Consider the following 26,354-nt stretch of genomic DNA (forward strand, 5'->3'; position numbering starts at 1 on the left):
AGTTCCTTTTTTTTAGGAGTAAACCATAAACACTTTCCTGGTTATGTGACATCCTAAAACCTACACTAAATAAACAGAGACTGAGAGAAGCAAACTCAGAAATGAGGGATAAAAACTTTTTAGGTGCTCATAGCCTTGGCTACTTTACCAGCCTGAGCCATATGAAATGAAACGTCAACTTCTGCAGAATTAGAAGTGGTTCCCTTAATTTCATTACATTTCTTGCCTAAGAATCCCATTTATGCAACAATTCAAGATGTTTGTGTGGAAAAAAATGAATGTTGTGGCTTGCCGACATGATTTTCTCGGCCACTTCTGATTTGGACAGTTATTTATTGCAACTACAACAAACCAGAAAAGTGCTATATCTCCTGATTTCATACTTAATATTTATTCTTTATACCTTCAAGAATTGCAGTGCTTAACAAGGGAAGTAATTATAAGATTGAAGAAGATGACAAAAAGGACAACATTAAATGGCAGCAGTGGTTATGTTAGGAAAAAATAAACTCAGGTGATATATAATCAGCCATGTGAAAAGCCGTCTTTCTGTTTTTCTCTTTCTGAATCTGAGATTTAGTGCAGAGGAGTATTTGCTATATTCTCTAGAAGTATATGGTTCTGTTTAAGTAAAACTGTTGCACAAAAATGACTGTAGCTTTGTCTGTAGTGGTTAAAAGTATTTTATGACAACAAAAAATGTGTATCTAAATATCACCTTTATGTGCCTGTGTAAATTTAGCAGCATGTATGAAACATTTTTTTTCTTTTATTCCCAATGTTTGATAGTGTGTGTGTAGGGGGAATAATGTATGATTCAATTCTAAATGAGTAATCCACCCTTGCAGAAGAAAAGGGTGGAGTCTGAAAACATGCATAGTTCAAGTGATTAAAAGTTCACAGGTGGAGAGAGAAAGAGAAAGAGAGAGACACACACACACACACAAACAATGTCAGAGTGAGGCAGCATTCCAGTCTGTTGAGGTGAAAGGGAAGTAGAAACAGGGTAAAACAGACACGTGCTTTAACAGCCGAAGAAGGAAAGGAAAAAAGTAAGTAAAAATAAACATGCTCCATTTTGACAACAGTTATTTGGTTTTTCTGATTTTTACTACTAAATATGTTTGTCATTTATACTGGGAATATGTCTGTGCCGTTAGCATTCTAAGTTCAGAAATGTAAGTACTGAGTTTATGTTTGAGTTAAAGCTATACCTGGAACACTGCTTTATCTCTAAAGGAAATCATCTACTTAAGCAGATAAACCGGGAATATTTTACAGTACGATATTTGTGTCAAATGCTGACATGCCTTTAATCTTGTCACAGTAGTTCAAGTAGGAATATGTGCATGATTGAATTCTAATTCTTTGGCATTCATGAAAGATATATACCCGAAATTAATTTTCTTTAAGTATTTCATTTTTTGGCATCATTGCGAGCTTGAGATACAAAGTATGAAATCATAAGTATTTCTAGCATTTGCATACATTAGGTCACATAACTAGATATTCTGTCTGATAGACCTCGTCAAATAATTTAAATATATGATTTATTATCCAGAAATCAGACTGACGGCTGATGAGAGATATTCATGAACTTTTAGGGGGCAGAAAAAATACACAGTTTATTTGTGAGGGAGTTGAAACAGCTGTAGGTAGTCTGCACATAACCCTGTTTCAGGGCACTAGTGAAGAATTCTGACCAAGTGTTTTGTTGGTGATTTACATATTTACATTTCTTCTGCAATACCTTTTTATTGTGACATCTCTGTAGTAAAATATTTGCATGCTAGTTATAATAAATTATATATTTCCTATGCTATACTGAAGTGGAAATATTTAGAAGGTTTAATCTGAATTATGTCCTGCAATGTTTTTGTCTGAGATCATGTTAGTTGATTTTTTTTTCACAGCACAGATGGAATGTACTGAAAAACAAGTAGGTCAGATGATACAAACCGTTATCTGCATTCCCTCAGGCAAACTTCCCTGATCCTGTGAAACAACAACATACTGCTGATTGCACATTTTATTTATTTGTAATTATTTGGTTCTCACAATAGCTGTTTCTCATCAGCTGTCCCTTGGCACTCTCTGACTTGATCCTTTAGACTGAGGCCCCCATCTTCTTAGAAAGGATAATATCCTTAGTGTAAACAGGAGAGATGGAATGTGCAAGGAGGAGACCAGATCATCCCTGTATAGTGCTATCTCAGCATTTGTGGTGAGCAATTTAAGATGTCCTATCTGCTCTCCCACCCAGTTCCCTATGTGTATCACATCTGCACCTGCTTGTGAGCTACTTCATTAGTCTTCACTGCTCACAGGTAGTGTTTTAGCAGAATTTCATTCTCGTTCCTCCAGGATAGGAGGGATGGTACAAATACTACTGCTCTCCATGTCTCCAGCTCACTACTCAGGGAAGAATGTCCTTGATAAGTGAATCTGGAGCTGCGATTGTAGTCAAAGCGCTATCCCTCTATGCCAAATCATCAGTAATAAAGTAAACTGTCTACAGATTTTGTGGTTTGGTCATTCTCCCTCATTCTTTATCAAAAGGGCAGAGCAGACAGTATTGTATACTAAAACCCAAAGCCCAACAACCATGGGGAGTGCTTGTTTTTACTATGGTCATGTTGCACATCTGCTAGTGAGTTGTGATCATCTAAACATTAAGAAATCATTATGTGGTACAGCTATGTGCCCACATTTCCGACTGTGAAATTTGCATATTATACTTGTAACTTTTTATTTTCTGAACACACATGTTGAAATAACATTAATTTTAGCTAAAGATTACTATGTAATCCATCCATCTTTTGGATAGATGTCTTTGTCTGCTGCTTCCTTTTTCCTGTCTTTCTCAAATCTGCTTTACTGAATTGTCTTCTGTTTTCCTGTACTTGTGACTGAACCACTGTACTCTGTTCTCGTTGACCTTCTCTGCAACTGACTTTACTTTGGCTTTTGTTTGATGTCTTCATTGATGTTCTTCGTGTTTCACTGTTGCAGTCATTACAATTGGGTTATCCTGCTGGCAGGCTACCCTCAGTCGGCCTGAATTCCAAAGTCTAGGTCCGGCGTCGGTTGCTGTCGCCTCTTCCCTGACGTCAGTGCGCCAGGGGTATAAAAGATGCAGCCGACACCATTTTCTTCAGTCTTTCCCGTGCAGTGCCTGAAGGAAAAGCAGTTTGCAACTGCCGGTCAGCCCACTCCTGAGATTTTCGTGTTCGAATTTCAGATCCGAAGTCTTCACTAAAAGCTAAATACCCCGTTGGGGAAACTTTTTTCTTGCTCCAGACCGATGTCAGAAAAAGTTAATAATTGTATTTCTTGTGGGAAGCAAATACCTCATAAGGACTTTCATTCTTACTGTATTCCTTGCCTAGGCCCTGACCACGACGTTGCTAGTTGTCGGTTTTGTGCTAGATTTAACCAACGTACTATTAAGCGTCGGTACGATTTTGCATTTCAGTATTTTGGCAGAAGATTTAATTATACAATGTTGTCGGATAGCCATCCGACTAACGGAATTCACAAGAAACGCAAGGAAAAGGGCAGGCATCTGAGGTCCAAAACCGACAACTAGGCTTTTTCTAAGCCAGTCGCCGGTTCTCAGATGACCACTACTTTAGACTCGCAGGCCACTACCGACACCCACATGGAGTCGACCAGGCAGCTGGAAGCTCAAGGTATTGGACCTTCGGAAACTATTCCTCAGATGGGTCCGGAGCCGCTGAGCAGGCATCAGCTTCTGAGGGTGTTTTCAGACCTACTCAATTATATGTTAAAACGACTTCAGCTTCAAAGGCAAAGACTAAAGCAGCTTACAGCCTCATGGACAGGCCTCCATGTTTAAAAAACAGATGCTCAAAATGGCCGAAGACCTAATTATTTTGATCAGGGGTTCCCATCCCCCTCCTGATAAGAGGCCTAGGCAAGAGACAGAATATGAATCTTCAGATCAGGTTTCCATTTCATCTGATTCCTCTTCTGATCAGGAATACTCTCTTCCTCCCTATGAGGATTCTAATGCTGAAGAATCAATCCCTTCAGCCTCTCCTCCTGAGGATTATTCTTTTGGGGAAACTTTACATACCATGAGGGAGCATTTCCGCTGGGAGAGCCAAGAATATTCAGAATCTAAGAAAAGGCTCAGAGACTTCCTTTTACTACCACAACACAGGCCCCTAGCTATTCCACCTGTGTTAGACATTGTAGATGATGTATTTTCAGAGTCCAGTCTGACCCCTGACTCCTTACCTCCAGCTCCTGTTAAGCCAGACAGGTACTACAGGGTTCCTGACTCTCATAAATTCCTTTTCAAAAACCCTGCTGCTGACCCAGAAACTATCTCTCAAGGTCCCAAAGGGGTCAAGGCTTCCACTTAAAAAAACCCTACTCCCTCTGACAGGGATTCTAGGGCACTGGACAGATGGGGAAAAAAGATTTACACTTCTGCTACCCTGGCTATAATGGCTTTAAATTGTCAGTTTCATATGCTCAAATATCAGCAATATATTTTGTCACTGCTTAAACAAAAAATGTTGATAAATTCTGAATGTGCAGAAAACAAAGAAATGCAGGAATTATTGCATGCAGCTGAACAAATTGGAAAGCATACTTTGCAATGTGGTTTTGATTCTCTGGAGGCCTCCTGCAGGGCCGCAGTTATGGGTTCTGTCATTAGGAGGCATGCTTGGTTAAAGGAACAAAATCTACCTGATCATGTTAAAGCAAAATTATTAGATGCTCCATTACAGCATGATGCTTTGTTTGGTGTTAAAGCAAAAGAGGTGTTAAAGAAAATGGAGGACAAAGCTAAATCTATGCAAACAGTCAAGGATTTCTTACAGGTACAGCCACCAAGATTTAGCAGACACTGGCCTACAAAGAATTGGCCCTTTCCAGTGTCAGACAGGCTACAAAGGGGCAGATACAGATGCCCTAGAGGCAGATCTCATCCCCAAGGTTCGTACAGGTCTAAACAATGGGGTGCTTCTACCTCCAAAACTGGAGAAGACAAATCACAGCCATACAGGAAACAGTCCCAATGACTTCCCCATGCTTGCGCCAAATGCTTATCTTCTGGCAGCACCTTTAGAGGGAAAACTAGCACTTTTTTCTCAAAATTGGCACATAATAACCCAGGACAAATGGTTTTTAAACATAGTGTCACAAGGCTACAAGTTTCACTTCCATACCCTGCCAAGGGAAAACAGTTGGCCAGACCTGCCATTAACATCAATGGGCAGAGGCACAAAAACAAGTCTCATCCCCCATGGACATGAGGTCCATTCAACAAGTACCAGAGCAAGAGCCAGGGACAAGGATTTTATTCAAGACTGTTCTTTGTACCCAGAAAGGACAAAGCCTGGAGACCAATACTGGACCTTTCTATTCTAAACACATATCTGGATATTCCAAAATTCAAAATGTTGACTCTACAGCAGCTTCTGCCCATGTTGGGCAAGAAGGCTTGGCTTGTGACTTTAGATCTAAAAGAGGCATACCTGCATGTCCCATTCAGACAAACATACAGAAGATACCTCAGATTCAAAGCTGGCTCAATGCACTACCAATTCTCTGCACTGCCCTTTGGCTTATCTACTGTGCCCAGGGTCTTCACAAAGTGCCTGGCACCAGTAATTGCATTCTGCAGACAAAGAGGAATACAAATATATCCTTACTTGGATGACTGCCTCATTCAAGCAGAGAACAAGGACATTCTACTACAGCATCTGGCATTTGTAAAGAGATTACTAGCATGCCTAGGGTACACAGTCAACAAACAGAAATCAAAACTAGTACCCTCTCAAGAGATAATATTCTTGGGTGCAAGCTTAAATACAACTGCCCAGATGGCTTATCTCATGCTAGACAAACAAAGGCAACTGACTACCTATTTCAAACTGTTGGCAACAAAGGCCCAGTTATCTGCAAGAAAAATTCTGCAGGCTTTGGGCTTCATGGCATCCTGCATTCTACTAATTCCATATGCAAGACTGCATATGAGGAAACTTCAATGGTACCTACAAAGTGTTTGGACTCAACATTGCCACGGCCTGGAAACAATAGTTACTCTCATTCCCTGCCTGCAACAGGAGTTTTGATGGTGGGCGAAGGTCTGTCACCAGAACAAGGGACAGCCATTCACTCTACCCCCAGCCACACAGACCTTAACAACGGATGCATCGGATTATGCCTGGGGAGCCCACATGGCAGGAAAATGTATTCAAGGCACATGGTCCACAAACCAAATGCATATACATATCAATCAAAAAGAGATGCTAGCTGTTCAAAATGCCCTGACAGCCTTCAAGGACCTACTTCATCCGGGACAACTACTGATAAAGACAGACAACACCACGGTCATGTGGTATATGAACAAGCAGGGAGGCACTCATTCTTACCCCCTTTGCAGACTAGCCATGACTTTGTGGGACACAGCATTGACTTACCAAGTGCATCTGCAGGCACAATTCCTGCCAGGAAAGATAAATACTCTGGCAGACGAACTAAGCAGAAACCTCATGGATCCCCACTAGTGGAAATTGGATCCGCAAGTCTTCTGCATGGTAACAAGGAAATGGGGATGCCCAGACATAGATCTATTTGCCTCACCTCACAACTGCCAACTAAAGCGATTCTGCACAAGGACTTATCACAGACAAGCATGGCAAGTGGATGCCCTATCTTTCAGCTGGAAAAACTTAACAGTATATGCCTTTCCTCCTCTGCCTCTCCTCCCCAAGGTACTCCTAAAGGTCAGGCAGGAGAAGCCAAAAATTATACTGATTGCCCCAGACTGGCCACGCCAGTACTGGTATCCAATCCTAAGGAACTTGTCTCAATGCCCAGCCTGGACCTTACCTCAAGTGCCCCATCTACTGTCCCAGCAGAACAATCAAGTCCTGCACAGCCAACTCAAGACCTTAAATCTGGCAGCATGGCGGATAATGTAGTCATACAAAATGCACCTCTCACTAAAGCGGTGATGGATGTTATTTTGGAGGCCAGGAGGCCTAGTACTAGAAAATCCTATGCTGGAAAATGGAAGAGATTCTGTGCTTGGAACCAGGCACAAGGAATTGACACAGCTGTACCAAATATTCCTCAGATTTTGCAATACTTGACTGAGATGCTGGAAAAAGGCCTATCCTTTTCATCTATAAAAATTCATGCCTCTGCCATTTCATCTCATTACAATACAGAGCCACCAATCTTTTCTCATCCTTTATTAAGGCAGTACCTCAGAGGGGCCAAAAATTTAAGGCCTCCAAGGAGATCACCAATACCTGCATGGGACCTCAATTATGTCTTGGAAAAACTCACCCTGCCTCCTTTTGAGCCAGCCGCTACAGCTGATATAAAGTTTTTATCTTGGAAAACAGCTCTGCTCCTAGCAATAACTTCTGCAAGACGAGTCTCAGAGCTACAGGCACTCATGGCTGTGGAACCTTTCATTATTTTTTTATCCAGACAGGGTTTCTCTGAGGACAAACCCGACATTTATGCCTAAGGTAGTGTCCAGTGTGGCCCTTAACCAAACTATTCATCTTCCTACCTTTTATCCAAACCCACAGAATAAGGAGGAGAGAATTCTGCATTCTTTGGACATACACAGACAGCTACGCTTCTATTTGAACAGAACTAAAACTTTCAGAAAGACAGAGCAATTGCTAGTGGCATATGCTGCAGGATCACAAGGAAAGGCTATCTTAAACCAGACTATTTCAAAGTGGATAGGCCACTGCATTCATTTCTGCTATTCACAACATGGCAAGCCAGTACCTAAGGGCATTAGGCCACATTCAACCAGAGCAGCAGCCACTTCAGCAGCCTTCCTCGGAGTACCAACCAAAGACATTTTAGAGGAGGCTACTTGGAGTTCAGTGCACACTTTCACAACGTACTATCACTTACCACTCTACTCTAAATCCAGGGCAGGCTTTGCCACTGCAGTTCTGCAGGGCCTAATAGCCGCTCCTATTGCTATTTAGCTCCAGCCTCCCAACCTTAGCTTTGGGATTCAACCTAATTGTAATGACTGCAACAGTGAAACACGAAGAACACAGTACAGTTGTGTACACTTACCATAAATGTAGATGTTCGAGTGTATTCACTGTTTCAGTCCAGGTTACCCATCCGCCATCCCCCATTTCTTTGCTGGAACTTATCTGTACTTCTGTATTCTATACAACCTATGTGGTGTATTTGCTTGTAGATGAAGGCAAAATATATACTTTGGTGCATGCATGTTTTATTGAAATATTTTTAGCCTACCCTTTTGGGGGCACCTGATATCTAGGGCAAGAAAAACTGAAGAAAATGGCGTCGGCTGCATCTTTTATACCCCTGGCTCACTGACGTCAGGGAAGAGGTGACAGCAACTGATGCCGGACCTAGACTTCGGAATTCAGGCCGACTGAGGGTAGCCTGCCAGCAGGATAACCCAATTGTAATGACTGCAACAGTGAATACACTTGAACATCTACATTTATGGTAAGTGTACACAACTGTACTTTTCATCTTTCCCACAGTGTGCATCCTAACACCTATGTCGCAGTGTGCATTCTAACACCTGTGTCGGGCACTTCATCTCCATCACTTCAAGTTTCCTCAGTCGGTGTGCCCTCCCAGGATTTTCTGCCATGTAGAAGCGATGGCTGCACCACTGTTTTGTTTACTTTACTTTTCAGCTTCCTTGGCATTCTTATTTTGCATGCTACCCTGACATATTGGGCTACCTGGCTGGAGCATCTCTGATTCGATGTTAGACCTCATCATTCTGATTGCCTTCTCCCCACTACACCTCACTGGATGTGTGTACCAGTGGCAGAGTAACCTAACTCAAACCACCACTAATATTTTTCTAAATGATGGTGCCTCCTGGCCAGCCCTCACTGTGGTGATGGAGAAAGAATGGACAACTGGTTATGAAAGCAGACTGATGATTAACAATCTTGGCAAAGATTAAAAAAAAATGAATTCTGTTAAATAATTGTACTCATACCCATATGTACTCTACTGAGAGATAAAAAGAAGCTCCAAATACAGTAATAAAAAAGCTGATGGACATTTCTTTTCTTATCACTATTTAGCAGGACAATGAAGTGCATTATATGGGACCACAATTTGATGGTTTGGGCAGTTTTTCTATTCTAATATATTTCTCCTTTCTTCCCTTCAGACATACAGGTGTGTGTGTGTGTGTGTGTATGTGTGTGTATGTATGTGTGTATGTGTGTATGTGTGTGTGTGTGTATGTGAGATACTCAGACTGACATAAGTCTCATTGAAAGGACTATTTTTTTCTCTTTTATTTCCTTTAATTACTTATTTGTTGCTATAAATGTTTGTTTCCCCTCTGGTCTTTTTCTGGAGTCCACAGTAAAATAAACTTCTTCTTATGTTAATAGGCTACAACAATATAGTACAAGTCATCTTTAAACTATGGTTATAGCATTAGTAGACATTTCTCAGGTATTCATCTGCCAGATAGTTCTGAATGTAGGTCTTAAAACATAGATTAGATGGTGTCTCATTTTCAGTCGTGGGCGTTGCTTAAGTTTATCTTCCAATTTTTTGTAGTATATTCATCATTCATGATTTGTAAAATTATGGTTTGATTTTTGTTGGCCTGGTGCATAATAAATCAATTTAATCAGTTTCTGATAGAGTTCAGATTTCCAAGTGCAGGCAAAACAGCTGTCTTGGTACCTATATTTAAAAATACAGATAACACACAGGTGAACAACTATAGACAAATGGCTTTTTCTCAGTTTTGTCTAAGATTATATAGAAATGAATGGCAAATCAGTTATTTAGTGAATCCTTCCCTTTTATATAATTTTCAGTCTGAATTTATAGAAGGGAAGGCTGTAGTGTACTGAAAGTGCATAAACTACTTTAACAAACTTTAGCAGAGAAGTCATACGAGAATTCTAAAGGGAAGAGTGCTGCAGATTTTCCTACTTTGGCAAAAGCATTTGATTTACTTAGTGATATTTTTAACTTTCTTAACTTTTTTTATGATTTACTGAGGGTACTATTAAATGTTATATGATGGGCTTCTTATATAAATATTGGAATGTGTGTTATAAAATTAGTTTCATTTTATTTTACTGAGATACAACATTAGATGTAAGGTGCCTCAGTGGTAAATTATTGGACTACCATTCTTTATCATCATTATTATTTTATTTATTTATTTTATTTATTTGACATTTGTTTACCGGAGTAGTCTGACTGGGTCTACAGAACCCGTTTCCAGCAGTGGCCCGGGGAGAAAAACTCCAGGTACAGTAGGATACAAAACATTATAGGCTACACATGAGATAGTATACAAAAAAAAATAAAAAAAGTTGAAGATATATATTGTGTTACAAGATGTACTACACATCGATACGAACATCTATAAAAACTTCAATTTTCTATTTATAAAAACCATTGCAGACATATATTGTGTTACAAGATATACCACACATCTAGACAGTAACAGACATTTTAACAACATATGAGAACAGCCGCGGTGGCACAGCGGTAGCTTTGTTGCCTCACAGCAAGAGGTTCTCCTGTTCGATTCTCGGCTGGAGTGCCGTCTGTGTGGAGTCTGCATGTCCTCCCCGCGGTCGAGTGGCCTCCAAAAGACATGTGTGAATGGGCGTGCCTTCACTGAAGGTTGGGTGTTGGCCTGGCAACTCGGCACCATAAAAAAAAATCTACTGCCAATTATTAGTGGACCGGAGTTCTGCTGTGGCGACCCCTAACTGGGAAAAGACAAACATTGATGGCATATGAGAAGATAAAATGGGAAAAATATTATGTACATGTACTACAATTTGAGTCTATTGTACTAAGTGTAAGACAATCTCTTGTAACTAGGGGGGCATAACTAGGGGGCATTACTAAAGTTATCTTCTGCATTGACATATTACTGGTTATTCTTGTGATACTGTATTATTCACCAGTCATACAGACAACTGTCAGATTATTACTACATTACACCATGATTTACAGTATTTATAAAGGGTCTATTACAAATGCCAGAATCCTAAGCACTGAATGACCAGTATCCCAAAGTTAGGGACTCGAATGTCTTGTATCTTGCACAAGTTGTTGCTTTCACTCAAACCTAAAACGAGTTTGGATGAGGTGTTTCAGCCATATGAACAGAAAAGAGCTTTTGCACCTTGCCTGAGCACATTATTTAAGTTTCAGCAATGTAATTGTAGCAGCCATGGGGAGGGGGTCAGTGGAACAGCATGGAAATGTAGCCTTGCATTTCAAGCTTGAGTTAGGAAGAGGCTTTAGAGTTACGGAGTCAGAAGGGAGGTATAGGGTTAGGCAGCAACAAGATGCTTTTAAGTTTAGAAGCAGGAGGGGAGTTTATGGTTCGGTACTAGCAGGGGAGATTTAGGTTTAGGAAGCAACCAGGGACTTTAGGATTATGGAGTGGGGAGTAGAGTTTTAGGTTTAGGAGTAATTTGGGACTTTAGGGTTCAGGAGAGGTTAATATAGTTTTAAATTTAGGGCACAATCATGAACTTTAGGGTTACTTTTGGAAGTAATCAGAAATATTAGATTAGGGAGGGGGAATGGAGTTTTGGGGCTAGGCAGCATTGGGGACTTTAAGTTTAGGGAGGAGCAGGAAGTAGTTTTAGGGTTCTAGAACAATGACCCAGGTAGCATTATAGAACAATGACAAGAGTTATGATTAGTAGCCGAGTGGTCTTTTACAGTTAGAATTGGAGATCTGGTAGGTCTGTACTGTTTAATAGAGTCAGGTGGTGGGAATATGAAATAATTAAGATTGGTCTAATGAGAGTTAGGACACTTGTCATTTGTAGAAAATGGCTGTGAGCAAGTGTGTTGCAAGCTGTTAGCAGTTGAGAACTTGCAATAGACCCTATTTATATGAATGGACTAATAGGTGTAAGTTAAGTATTAACAGAAATTATTTTTTTTCAAGATATTCAAACTGAAATATTATTGATAAAGATTGCACTGTATAGCTTTTATATAGGGTATTTCATATTCTGCCATTATAATCAGTTCTTGCCTTACATGTTCTCAACATGTGTACCTTGTCTAAAATTTGTATGGTAAGTTTGAAAAGATGTTGGTAACTGAAATTTAAAAAAACACAAACTTTTATGCAAATTTCTATTACCCATTAATGATTATACTTTAATGATCTATTCTGGCTGTACTCAAAATCTGTTTGATAAGTTCATTGTAATATGTTATTTTTTTTTATTGATGTATGACTAAATATGAATTACAAAATTTATCATTGCTTACTGTATAATAATTCCACTGAATTGTCTGTGGTTTTACCCACTGTAATCATGAGGTGATTTACTTGTGGAAGCAGGTTATGGTGGGAATTCAGTAAAGCTTGCACAATTTTTTGTTTGGTGTACGCATCGCACCGAAATGCGTACATGAGTGGGGACAATTTTAGATTCAGTAAGCATCGCTTAACAGTGTGCAAGAATGTACAAACATGGAAAGTTCCGTGGAATGCAAATTACCTCATAAGCAATTGAATCTTATGCAAATGACCCAGGTGGAAGTGATCCAACAAGCAGAAAGGCATCCGTGTAGACTCTCCCCGGGATTCATGAACCTTGCGCCAGGCGCCCGCATAGCGTCGGCGTTATAAAGCCAAATATGGCCACCGAGCGATTCAGGTATGAATCAATCCCACGTGCACTACCGGCGTGCGCCGGACCTGCGCCGCCCCCGGCGTAGGTATGCTAATCACACTGTGTGTGGTATTGCACCATGCAAATGAAGGCAAATAGCGATCCACGAAGTTGGGCAGGCGTAGCGTAAGGGCACGGCAATGTAAACCAAAAAAAACGGTTTACATTTAGCCAAACATGACCAAGGAGTAATGGAAGGCTGTCAACGTCAGGTATCATACAGGTGCAATATGCCAATGGCGAAAGGCACCGAGAATGTCCAAAGAAAACATGCACAAACTGTAAATAATGACATAATTGTTATGTACGCAGAAACCACAGCAGAACCCCCGGATATGTGCACAGAAGGTGCAAAACAATTAAATAATATGAGAATGTCCTAAAAGAGCAGTATAATACACATCAGATGCACAGCCACCACACACCATAGTATGTATGGAAAGCCTCAACCCCAGCGCAAGGGTTGTCAAGGAGTGGCGGCAGTGTTCGGCGCCATAACCATGTATTAGCAGTCAATGCCATGCAAATGAGGCAGATAATAGTGAATCGCAAAACCGGCGCTGGTGTAAGGATGGAGCAAACGGCGCAGCGGTAGTACACCGAGGAGTGGCCTACACGGGATACATGTCAATCGCAGAGGGGTGTGCCACTGTAGGAGGAAGCACATTGGAGGCCAGCAAACATGGGCTGTATAATGCACATCACAGCAGCAGGATCGGCGTGTGAGGAAATAGATGCGCTGAGAGTACATAATGCCCGCATAGATGCATGTGCACGAGGATGACCACGTTCCCCAATCCAGTCATGTGACGGCCTCCCCGTCAACAGCCACGGATATAGGAAGGGTAATGCGGAGAATATGAGGAAATGCAGAAGCAGTGTAATTGGAGCCGTAATGAGCAATCAACACCAATCAATCCAGGAAGGGCAAACGGCGGCAGCTGACAACTCTGCATGCAGACTCCTGCAAAACGGGAAAGGGGAGGCATAGGAATGCAAAGATAGTAGGGGATGTAGTAGAAATGCAAAGAGCAAAGAACCGAAATAGTACAGCCAAGTACAGAGGTAGCATAACGGCGGCGGCAGACAAAATGCATCATATGCCATGTGCCTGCAGGATGCACTGCAGGCAATTGTAGGTGCAACGTGCAGAAACAGTAATGTAAGATGCTAAGCCAATGCAGGCAACTGTAATGTAACACTAAAGGCAATACCGTTGCAGTTGCAATGGGAAAACACCGAAGATAATCCACAGATACGGCTGCACAGACACACCCAATGACATCACCGGGTATACAGCACAACAGTATAAAGTGTGAATGCACACAACACAAAGCGCGATTTCCCAAACGCCGCACCGTAGGGTGTAAACACACAGGGAACTTTTAATATGTATATGTTGGGTGCCGCCATGGCCGTGATGCATAGGTATGTGTCAGAGACAGACGGAGTTGCGGAGGAGGGTGCCGACAACCACCGTAGGCCTCATAGGAGAAGGAGAGTGTTCAGACCAAGGGTGACCTACTAGGGGCTGCAAGACCTGGAGATAGTAGAGCGCTACAGGGTGGACAGGGACACGTTACAGCAAATAGTGGAGCTGTGCCGGCCACGCCTGAGAACAAGAGACAACAGAGGGGAGCCCATCCCAGTGGACACAAAGGTATGTGTGAGCTTGCGAATACTGGCTACAGGTACCTTTCAAAGGCCAACCGGGGATATAATGGGTATCTCACAGGCATGAGCATCCAGGGTACTACACCAGTTCCTGGATGCCATGTTACGACACGCCCATGAGTATATAAACTTCCCCAGATCTCAGGAGGAGTTGGCTAGCAATATGCGCCACTTCCACCGTGTGGCACAATACCGGAGGTACTGGGTGCGATAGACTGTACGCACATAGAAATCAAGTCACCGCCGGGAGCAGGGTAGACGCTACATAAACCGCAAGGGATACCCCTCCATCAATTGCCAGGTCGTGTGCAATGCGCAGGGCATTATCATGGATGTGTGTGCTGGCAACCCTGGAAGCTACCACGACTCCCATATCTGGCATGCCTCACAGCTGTATCAGGTATTCGCCAGGGGGGACATCACACAAGGTCACCTTGTGGGGATGCTGGCTATGCACTGGAGCCGTGGATGATGACACCCATCAGAAATGCACACACACACATGCAAGAATGCCATAATGAGGCACACGCACAAACCAGAATAATCATAGAGCATGTGTTTGGGATGTTGAAATCACGGTTCCGGTGCTTGGATACATCCGGTGGAGCCTTGCAGTACTCTCCAGGCACATGTGCCCACAAATTCATAGTATGTTGTATGCTACACAATATGATTCTGCGGAAACAGCTGCTGCAGGGACATAATGGTCTAGGGCCACCAAGCCCGCCACAACTGCCAAGGCAAGCACAGGCACAGGGCGTTCAGCGCCATGAACACACTGTGCCAGCCCCAGTAGGTAGACGTAGGCGTACCCAATATGCCTACGCCCTGGCAAAGAGGGAACGCATAGCACATACTTTGACAGTGTAGGCCCCATGGACTGATACCTCCTTACCTGCACACACAGTGAAATGGACGCCACACAAACATGTCCGCCCGTAATGTGTACCGTATGGGCGGACCTATGTGTGACTCCAACAAAGGCACCACCCAAACACTGCACACCCAATAGCCAGCAGAGCATGGAACGCCAACACCTCAACCGCACGCCGGTTCTACAGCAGACAGCGTAGCTGTATGCTGCCACTGTCGCCACAAGTCGACTACATATGTACTTATGTGCATACACAGATACGGAAATAGATATCAGTACACACGTAGAAATATATGTACACATACACAGATATAAAGTACAACAGGTTAATATGGAACCCAGGGATGCAAGTTTACAGATAAGTAAGACGCGAAATCTCCACATAGTAAACATAGTGAACGACAACCTGATCATCCGGGAGGGTGGGCAGAGCAGGGAACGCCAGCCATGGAAATGTCAACCTGCATCAATACATATCCGCGGGTTGGGATGATCGCCAGGCCACGGTACAGTAACGGGATATGTGCGTGTCACATCCATAGGATATGAGGGCGGAGGTACACACCGCCGCCGGCGATGCGGCCAACGTAGGTACTGTGTGCAACCGTCGTTGCGAAAGCGGCAATCATACCTGTCAAGTGTACGTCATTATGAGGAACGTACCTCATTTGGGGTCTAAAACAGTTCATGTTCCTCGCAGTTCCTCAAAGTTCCACATTGAAATAGTCTGTCACACATTCATTGTTAGGAATGTATATAATAGAAATCCTGGTAAATAGAAATTAATCATAGTAATTCATTAAAGGTTCTTCTTTGTAAGTAAATCAGCATATTTTAACCATCCTATGACCTCCTTAGCTGAAGTTGTTAGTAAGACAGTGGTATGTGTTCCACAGTTTGCCCATTTGTTTCACATTATGAATGTGTGTGTTCCTCATTTTGGAAATGGAAGGTTGAGAGCTATGGCGGCAATATGTGTATGTGTGAGGTGAGGTTGTCGTGTGTTCCACTGTGTGTGTAATGTGTGTGCCACTGTAAAATGTGTATGTAGGTGACATGTCACAGGCAGAGTGTAATAACATGCGTAGGCATACAGTACAGGAACCATAGGCGTATGTACAGCAGTACCCACAAAGTAGTACTGACATCTCCTCAGTGGCTAGGTGCGTGGCGACGTAAAATGATGCAAAGCGGAAATGTCCCAGAATGTACCACAGGACCATAGCCAACAGGAGATGCAAAGGACGCATGTACAAACCATGACCGTATGTATGGCGGCCATATGGTAGACTCAACACGATACGTCGGCAATGTTACACAGCATCAGGCATGTACGGCGAAAATACGAATGTGCTATCCCGGCACCGATCGTGGACACTTACGGTCCCGTAAATACCGCTGTGTGTTCCACGGCCGTTAAGTAAGCAAGCGCCACACGAATAGGAGGCTACCAGTAGCATACAGGCCGTCCCAAGTACAGGACCACAATCACCGTAACTATCAGTGACAAAATGCCAATGGATAGTAGGCACGGACGAACATCCGCAGATATATAACCGATGTGAAGGAGGAATACGTGCAGGAAGCACACATGCAGGCGATACCGACACCACACGACATCAACAAAACAAACATTCCCAGAACAACAGACAGGTAACCTGCAGCTCCCCAAGCAGGGATGGAGCACACACACAAGCATATCTTGTATGTATAAATGCAAGACCCACACCCCGTACCCGTCACCCACATCCGCAGATATACCCCATCGCACATATCAAAGGGATAACAGCCAAAACCGTAGCAAAAACATACAGGCAATCAATGACAGCGGCATACCCGCAACAAGCCGCGTGGGTAACACTAGCAGTAGCCGATGCATCCTTGCATCCGTTGTGTACAGGAATATAACAGCTATGTTACACATCTGAATGCACAACGCCATCGACAGACGCCGCCAGGACATGGACACCCACATGTCGAACAGAATACCATACCCAACACACACAATCCACGGCTAACACCACAGTGTAATGTACCTGACACCACACATAGCGTATGCAGTCACACAAACATGATACAACACATACCATCCCCACGAAGGTAGTGCAAATAACCAACGGCCACACGAGGAATGAACCATGGCCTAGTTTCGCGGGTAACGTACGAATGGAGGAGGATCACCAGTGATATGCGCATAACTACACACCGAGGAACAGCTATTGGTGATGAACCCACATGCCTCAGGTGACGACGAATAAAAGGAAGACTCCCTGGATATTCAAACCGTATGTTCATACCGAACACAAAGTGAATCGAAAGCAAGGAGTTAGAGGAAAATATTGACGAATACAGAAGCAAAGGCCGGAAAGGTATGTCGAACCCACGAGATGTACTGGTGTGTAACGCATGATACGTATGACTAATCTGCACTGTATGTGAACGATGTGTGAAGTAAAGATACCTGTCCATCAGGCAGAGAGTGGTGAAAGGTGGTTATGTAATGCTAAGCCGCGGAGCATACCAACGACTGTGGACAACGTGTGCACAGCAGTGGGACAACATGTACACAGCCGTGATAACCCAAGGTCCGCCATAGGGATTCCAAACACAGAACAATGCCACCACCCACGCTGATGCTGTCCAGTGGATATCGAACAATGAAGTGCCACAGCAGGGGATAGGACATGTATGTATAGTGTCACAGCACACATGTGCATGGGCATATACCGTCGATGTCATACGGAATGTGCGCACGACGTGCATGTATCCCTCGCAGTAGGGGTGACTATGTCAATTATGTGTAATGCTAAGCTGTCATGATGGATATGTTCAGAAATCATAGACAGCATCACAGGCATAGCATGCATGATGGAGGGATGGCCTAATGTTATGTACATAAACAGGATATGTATGGCCTGCACATATGGGACAGAGTAGTAGCAGAATAGGTACCCGAATTGGAGGGAACAGCAAGTAACCATGTCCAAACGTTCCGTAGCAGGTGCAATGTGTGCAACAATGATGTCCGGCAGGGCCGTGTGTAAACACATGTGCAATGTACACAGTAGTGTCACCCCCCCATGGTAGTGTCCACTGAATGGCAGAGGTGGATGTCAACTGTATGTCTATACAGTACTTCCGCTGTGGTGGTACCATGGGTCTGTGTCACCCTACCAGCAAGGGAGCTATCACATGACTAGTGACACAGTGTGTCCCTGTGGGATGTGCACAGGACCTATGTCCCACAGCACGGTGTGTGTCCAGTCTGTGGAGGTCACACAGACGCCCAGGCTGAGCAATGTGGCATGTGTGCACACATGCAGGAGTGCTCCTCCCACCCTGCCCACTGCAAACGCCATGTAGGAGTAATACATGCATCAGTAATGCGGAAAACATGGCCCATGGCAGAGTAGATGACACCCATGTGTTAGTGGTATGCAGGTGAGTACAGATGTGTTTCATGACTGTCATTTGCATATGTAAACTGTCTGAGCCGGGTAGACATCACGGCATGACTATACTGAGACATGTAAAGTTGTATCCATTGTGTAAGGTACACCACATATGTGTTATTGTAACACTGCCAGCGTGTACATGTGTGTATGGCACAGGTACAAGGGCCCAATGTATCAGCTAGACATACGGTCCAGAAATGCGTGGCCCTGCACATGTGTACCCACGCCATAGTGGAATATGGCAACCACAGCACCATGTGGGGCATGTGTGTGTACAGCAACCATGTACAATGTGATATGCATGTATAGAGACAGTATCCATGTGATACACACTGCATGACTGTCACTATGCAAAGGTGATGTGTATGCACTATGTGTGATGTAACTGATGCAATGATATCTACATGATATATCTGCCACACTGACACCTGTATGGTTGTTAGCAATATGAGTAGGATGAGCTAGAATGCTGCAAGGTATGTAGATGTGGTATATGTAGGCATGGACAATACTCTGTGACAGCATGTAGTGTATGTAAGCAAATAGTGAGCATGAGGGGCCACATGACTGATGACTGTGCAATGTCACACGTACCTGACTTGTTGTAGTTAGCATGATATGCCTGCACCACTGTGTGACCTGTACAGGAGGCACATGGCGTAACATCCTGAGACATAGCGTACGATGTGATGCTGCATGTGTACATTGGCAATACCATAAAGTGGAATGGCGCTGAAGGGCAAAGAGTGGATAATGTCTGATTTGATACCCTCTGTACCACACCAACCACCCATGCAATGGTATGACAGGTGGCCAGCATGTGGATGTGGTGTGCTGTGGCACAGAAGCCCAACAAGGGTGCCAGTAAAGGCATGGAGGTCGTCAATGAGTGTGTGAAGCATGTATGTGAGGATGTGGCCCAGTGCCATACTGAATGGCCCAGTCATGGGTGTACAAATGCAGCCCCATACGTGCAATGCAGTACCACCCATGTGTAGTGTGATAGATGTGGTAGTGTGGTGGTCAGGGTACACAACGTACATGAATGGATAATGTCTGATTTGATACCCTCTGTACCACACCAACCACCCATGCAATGGTATGACAGGTGGCCAGCATGTGGATGTGGTGTGCTGTGGCGCACAGAAGCCCAACAAGGGTGCCAGTAAAGGCATGGAGGTCGTCAATGAGTGTGTGAAGCATGTATGTGAGGATGTGGCCCAGTGCCATACTGAATGGCCCAGTCATGGGTGTACAAATGCAGCCCCATAAGTGCAATGCAGTACCACCCATGTGTAGTGTGATAGATGTGATAGTGTGGTGGTCAGGGTACACAATGTACATGAATGGGCTAGCAGTCAATGCAGTGTGCTGCTGCAGAGACATGTAACAGCCAGGTTGGCGGGATACAACAACTACGGAGATCGGAGGTGACATTGGGACCGTGTTCTCGGACATAACGTGTGCATGGCAGTACTATGTATGTGTCCACAGGGTTAATACAATGTCCAGCCATGGATTGGAACCCTGTAGTGAGTGAGAGTGTGTATTGTTGGTAGGTACCCCATTGGCAGGCTCGATGCCAGCAACATCTGTGTTGGCAATGCCTGCATGAGTGTTGTATGCTGCATTGAATGTGGATGTAGCCAAACAGCAGAGACATACCAGCACACTGCGTGAGGGCCCACACTGCAATGTATGGCAGTCATGTGTAGGTAGCTAGCTGTGGAGTATGTGATGCACCATGAGGACACACCATGACTGTCAAGTGACACACCACACACATGTGAACATAACTACCGTGCAACAGCCTGCACATGTGCCCATACAGCACGTCTGCATGGAACATGAATACCACTGTGGCGTCTGTGAAAAGGCCAGTACCACCATGTCTCTGTGTGGAATAGCATGGTCCCTACCAGTGCGTAAATGTAGCGGAAGTGCACTGTGATATGTGTCGGCATAGTCATGTAGACTGTCCATCGTACGGGGTGCCATGCCATCAACTACCTCTGTCAGTGGATGTCGGTAGTACCGGCTGTAGAGCGTATGTACCATGCATGCTGCGATGGTCGTGAGTCTAGGGTGTGGCTAGCAGGGCTGCGAAGCATGGATGTTCAGCAAACAGAGGGGGGATGTGTGTAGGCATAGCACACAGACACATGGAGGTTTGGTGCATGCCGAGGGTAGTGTAGGTATGGTATGTGTCGTGTCATGTGTCACCCAGCTATGCGTACTGCATGGCCAAGCATGTGTGGGTACATGGGAGTCCATACTAGGGAAGTGCGTGTTGCTGTCAATACATAGCAGTAGCAACTGTCCTAGGTGCAATGTACAGTATGCCAACACGGCCAGCATGTAACCTGTGGTGTACAGTGTATTCACCGTTGCGTGTCACAATGTGCATAGCGGTCACGAACATGGGTATCTGAACATGGATTACCTATGATGCAATGTGTCTCGGGAATATACAGTATGTGTGTAAATCACTGTGTGGTGTGGGAACCACCCACCCGTGTGTGTTGCAGTCCAGGTATGTGCCTGGGAGGTATGATCTGTGTACAATCTGGACTGGCAGGTGTGCCGTGTAGGGCATGGAGGCAGGTCCCAGGCACTGCAGATAAATGACATGCATGCCGTACTGTGTGTGCAGTGCTTGTGTACAGCACAGTGGAGGGTGTAAGCATTGTCACACATCACTGCATGCTGTGCCTACCTGTGACAGCCCTGCTGGAGACAGACATGTGACACTGCTGCACAGGCAGCTTAGCATGTGAAGATGTACATGTGGGCTGCACACCTTAGGCAGATGTCCACAGGTCATGTGTGCCACGGTAGTGTGGTTGAACACGACTATCAGACTGGACAAACACCACATGCCTGCATAAGTACAGTATGACCATAGTCAACAGTCCCAGTGACACAGTAGGCCAATGTACAGTATCCCTGCGTGCAGACCACTGGCTACTGGACACCTGGCTAGTCATACACCCGGAGGGTTAATTCACCATTGAGCCATCACATGTCCCAGTCCATGTGGGCCGTACAATGTCATCACAGGGTGGTCACAATAGCAGGTGGCAAGGCAGACACGGTGTACCAGGTGATGTGTCATGTGTGCATATGTCGAGTAGCACAGCCGTTCACATGTCTGCAACATACTGGTGCATGATGTATACTGTTACATGATGTATGGAACTGCACTGTCACCCACTACAGGGCCATCTGACACAGGTGTGTTGTGACAGGTGTAACCCATGTTTGCACAGGATACACACCACTGTTGTAGGCAGCCATGCTGGTGGCTACCACTGATATATGCAGTGGTCATACAGACATACCGCACACAATGTTCATGCAGGAATGTCCATTGTCATGGACGATGTGCTGCTATGTGAATGTAGGTGTGTGTTGTGAATGTTACACATCCAGATGACACCATCTGGCGCAGTCATGGTTGTCAACACCATTACACACATCCACAGCAGTCAGAACCCAGTCCTGACAATGTGTGTCAGTCACCCACGTACTGTGTGACATATGTGCACATGGCGGAACACCTCCCACTGTCATCTAAGATGGCTACATGATGGCTGGAATGTGCTGTGGAAATGTACAATGCTGGTAGCCCAATGAAGTACCTGGAATCACACACAGTACGCTATGGCAGCCATGTAAACCATGCACAACAATGACCGCCCAACAGACACAAACAATGCATTGACACGTGGAACATGTGCACATGACAACCCCAATGAGGTATGTTGCACATATTGATGTACAATTGTCATCTATGGCCATAGCATGGATGCAGACACATACCCCACAGGTAGTACCATGTGATGTAGGTAGGGGGCATTGCTCGTGTACATGTGACAGTAGCTGTACAGACACATGTCCTGCATAGCCGTCATGTAGGGGTAGCTGTGGCATGTGACCGCTGGACATGCCCGTACAATTGACCATGTCCCACAGGAGATGTGTTATGTGTGTACCACATGTGATGTGCTGACAACAAGCTGTGACGTGTACGGCTGCCGGTGTACCTGTGTGACATTGTCTGTGATGGGTGCAAAGGCATATAGTATCGTATTGCATGCCCACAAGCCCCACATAGGTGCATAGCCTGAACATACAATACAAGGAGTGTGTGGGATGATAGCAACCCACAGGAGGAGATGGGTATGGACGGCAGCCCACAACCACATGTGTGTGTACGGTGTTCACGTCCACGACACATGAGCATCTGAGAGGCTAGTATTACAGCTGTACAGGGTTGCATGCATATATGTTCAGCAACATCCCTGTGTGTCCCACCACTGGCCTGTGGACCGATGGACACCAACCAAATGTGCAGATATGAGATGTGCACAGCACATCACAGATGCCTACTGTAGAACAGGCTTACCGTGTAGACATGTGCACAGTAGGTCTGCGCCAGCTGCAGTCAAACATGTTATGTGCTGAACCACACCAATAGTCCAGGCCATGCCACAGATGGATGTGCATGCATCTGTGTATGTATGGCTGTGAATGTCTCCAGCATAGCAATATAGCTGTGTCACCATTGTGAACAACAATATGAATGGGTTGTATGTGTGAGGGGTGCGTCATACGTGTATGGTCAGATCGACGATACCATCAGTGACCCTGCTATGTGAACATCCCTGTCCCCATACATGGATACCTATGCTGTGCCCAACACCACATTCACAGAGGGAGGGATGGGGGTGGCAGCAGGCACTGGATGTACACATATGTGGTACCCACATCAGTGCAGGCAACCATCCATGTGCACGGGATAGCGGTGTGTGTCCACATACAGCACTGTGTTGCTCAATATCCCAGCACATAGCACCTGCCAGGGTTACAGTGTATGCATGGATGTGTGATACCTGCATGCACCAGACACACCCTCAGCAAGCAGCGTGCAGCATACCTCACTTGAGGCCAGTGTCCACGCCATGGTGATAGACATGTTGAATGTCCATATACACATAGCAATGACATATGGAATGGACAGCCACCCTGCCAATATCATCAACCCCCAGGTGGATCACAACCCAGTGCCATGTATGTGGCATACCCTGCCATACCATGCAGACGTGCCCAGCAAGGCTGCATGAGCTATCACAGTCCTACATGGTGCAATGGACAAAAGGCACTCTCACTATCAACCATACACAGCAGTAATGTGGCGGTGATGCACCCTATGGTGTTACAGGTGCTGTGTGATGCTCTGGACAATGTGTGTGTGTACATGCTATGCATGGCCTTTCCTGCTAATGTGTCATGGTTACACATTGCCCTATGTCTATCACATGTGCAACACAGGTGAGCTGTGGCAAGTTGTCCAACACCCGTACAGTGCTGTGTGGATGTACATGGCACAACACATGCATGTGCAGGTGTCCATGTGTATGTGTACAGTGCCACTGCTGACATTCACAATGGCTACAGACGTGATGTGTACTGACATATACACAGCGTCCAGGTGAACAGTAGCACCAACGTCACATGGGGACCTATGCCAAGTGATATGGACACAGGTGCAGCCAGGTACACATGTCCACAGCAGGCTAACATCTACATGGTGCGTGTACAGTGTGATGGGGTGGCACACAGATATGATGTGACACCCACTGCTCAATGGTGTGAAGCCAACACATCGGCTGTGACACTGCCACGATGCCTTTCACAGATTACTGTGCAGATGTCGTACTTGTCATAGCAATGTATTTCCAACAGTATGCCAGCACAGCAGTGTAAATGTGACCTGCCACCATCATTATGTCTTACAGATAATGCCACGTTCCTGGCTTCCCGCTTTCAGTCGACAGGAGGAGGAGGTGATCATCCCATACCTCCATACTAATCATGACGTCTTATTCAGTCATGTGCCACAGCAGGCACAGGAATGACAGGAGATGTGGGAGGAGATGTGCAGGAGGGTGAACAGCCTGGGCGGATACAACCGCACTTATCAGCAGATCCGCAGGCACTGCACAGACCTGATCCGGCATGCAAGACAGCGTGCCGCTGCAATCGCCAGACAACAACGTGGGACAGGTGGTGGGCCACCAACCCAGCCCCCACTCACAGCCACGGAGGAGCTCTTGGCCAGTCTGGGGACACCCACGGAACAACACGCAGAAACCCATGCGTCCATCGTGGAGGTGGGTGTCTCCCGAACTATGAGCTTGGAGCTGCATGGTAAGTCAGTGTTGCATGTTTGTATGATAAGTGACGTGGGGGTGGGTGTCATAGTACAAATCATTATATAGCAATACATGCCAGGTATATGGCCACACAAGATGCATACTACAGTATGCTATGTTGTGTTAGCGGACATGTGCATAGCACATGCTAACTCACAGATGCATGATGTGACATGCACAGTGCTGACCGTGGCGATAGTAATGGATTATGTGTATACCTTTGTGTCATCCCTTTACAGGTACGTCTGGCGTGTCGCAAACACAAGGGCCTGTTGCAAGTAAGTCTGTTGCTAGTCAAAGGCATGATATGGTGTATTGATATCCCCCATGTGTCCAGGCATGACATGCACACCTGTGTGTGCCCCAGTCACGGAATACAGGTTGCACCACCCGACACACACACCACCCATGTACAGTAGATACAACCGTTAGCGTAGAGTGGCATGACACCACACGACCTATTGGTGTGTTACGTGCATTCAGCTATGCATACAATGGTGTAGGTGTTCCACAATGGCTGCATGTGTAGTATGCATCGGTATGCCTCTGCAGTATGCACACAGTACCACATAGTGAGCTGCGATCTTGCCAGAGCACAGGTGTTACCAATGTGAGCTATGCCCCTGCATCGGGTGCACACGTTGTGACATGGCACATGCCATGTCCCATGCATGTGGATGTCTGGCTGCAACATTTTCACACCATGACATGACCTATGCACAATATAGCAGACATCCACACTGTCTGCATATCTGTCGGGAATGTGACACCTTACACTAGTATGGTTGTATGTCACATGGGCCACCACAGGGCCGTGTGCATGATGTCCACCACACACAATTGTCAATGACCCAGACAGACAAGGCCATGGTCGATACCTACAGGCATGTTGCCACACAGTACATCCACAGTGGGTAGTCACCGTTGCACCCTGTACACACATAGTGGGCTCATCACTGTAGTGGACCCCCTGGACATCCGATGTAGTACACCAGTGACATGGAATGCCTCTCCACAGCTACTACAGGTGCCTCCAATGTCCACCATATACGTGCTGCTGAGCAGCTGAACTGACTTACAGACATGGCAATGTAACGCGTCCAGGTCACGCATCGCACAGAAACATAACTGTGTCCTGCTACTGTGCAGTGGCACAGTGCCCGCACTCCACACTGTACAGCTGTGTACACAGCTCACACCAACCGCACCTGCACAGACATCCCTGTTACCCATACATTGTATCTGTAGACTTTACACATAACACTGCACCGTGACAGCCGTTGTGATGTGGTGCATGCGGTGGGACACCATCGTCACATGTCCACATGATACCACACATGTTTGCGGTGTACATGACATAGTGTCGGCAGCCATGTGTACTGTCAACTCGCCCGTGGCCACACGGTGTATCACGGTGATG

At 45.1% G+C, this 26,354-nt stretch overlaps 1 protein-coding gene across 1 annotated transcript in view; it reads left to right on the forward strand.

Annotated features, from left to right (window-relative positions):
* The first annotated feature begins 935 nt into the window (after window positions 1-935).
* SH2D4A (SH2 domain containing 4A) overlaps window positions 936-26,354 on the forward strand; it is an 886,351-nt gene continuing 860,932 nt past the window's right edge. Inside the window, exon 1 of the mRNA XM_044059754.1 lies at window positions 936-1,052. The gene's annotated coding sequence lies outside the window, so the exon portion shown is untranslated. The remainder of the gene's footprint in view (window positions 1,053-26,354) is intronic.

This window comes from Protopterus annectens, chromosome 17.part0 (assembly GCF_019279795.1).
Source record: "Protopterus annectens isolate FY-2018-M chromosome 17.part0, PAN1.0, whole genome shotgun sequence".
In the NCBI taxonomy this organism is placed as follows: Eukaryota; Metazoa; Chordata; order Ceratodontiformes; family Protopteridae; genus Protopterus; species Protopterus annectens.